Below are 1,109 nucleotides of genomic sequence, written 5' to 3'. Positions count from 1 at the left end.
GAGCCTATTCACTCCCTTTCTCCCTTTCAATCCTCTCAATGTTGAACGGTCTCAGGTTTATAGCTCACGCTGACTGGATTACACGCTAAATTTTGCTTGGCTGCCCCTCAGCCGGTTCTACAACAGTCTGTATCACCAAATTTCAACCGAAAAATCAATCAGCTCAATCACATCTGTTGATTCCGTGTCAGACACAACAGCAGAAATAACCTCATTCAATATTCCATCACTTTCTGAGATTCGCATTTTAGTGAGCGGGCGAACTTTATGGGTGGTTTCCTTCAAATCCACTTATCATGTTAAATCAGTTTGTTGAGTGTTATCAACTGAAACCTAACAATAAACATGAACAAAGCCTGGCCATTACCTGTAAGAAAAATATAGATATGTTTTCGGCCTCAAATGAGGGGAAGGGCACCGCAGAGTACGGGTGATATTTTCTACAGTCGTCGAATTTTCAGGAACAGTTATTTATATCTAGTACTTTCACTCTCGTTTATTATGTCCAATCAACCAATCATTACTTTTAATGGCTGATTACACCCACTCAACGAGCTTTATATCTATTACTTTTATGATGATTTATACCCAATCAGCCAAATTTACATTTGTTACATTTGCTATCGCTTATTACACCCAATGCGCCAAGTTTATATTAATTACGTTTGCTATCAGTAATATAATCTGTATCCTATGACCTCATCTGGCGACTGAGACGCCAGCACTGAGCACTACTACGGGGCTGTTATGGACATCATCTGTGATAGCTGATAGCTCTTTTAAGAATTTTAAGAATTTTAACTCGGGAGCAGAACTGGGATGTCCTTTATACACCGAGGACTCGAATATATAAATACCAGAGTGCCTCTCTATAACATCGACAATAAATAAGTATGTTAAGACTTCCTGTAGGGTATGTTAGTGGAAGGTTCACGAGGGAGGGATGTAACAGGGAAGAGTCGAGTCTTAGGGAGTGTTTTTCTCGGTCACGGAGAGCGAAAATGTGTAACTTGTTTCTGCTTTTCATATCGGCTCTTGGGAGGATTCTTTACACACACGTAAATTAAGTTACGTATGTGTGAACATCTATTTGTCAATTCTCCTCCGCC

The sequence above is a fragment of the Penaeus monodon genome, chromosome 34, assembly GCF_015228065.2.
Source record: "Penaeus monodon isolate SGIC_2016 chromosome 34, NSTDA_Pmon_1, whole genome shotgun sequence".
Taxonomy (NCBI): domain Eukaryota; kingdom Metazoa; phylum Arthropoda; class Malacostraca; order Decapoda; family Penaeidae; genus Penaeus; species Penaeus monodon.
The sequence above is the reverse complement of the archived record's forward strand: the minus strand, read 5'-3'. Positions refer to the sequence as shown.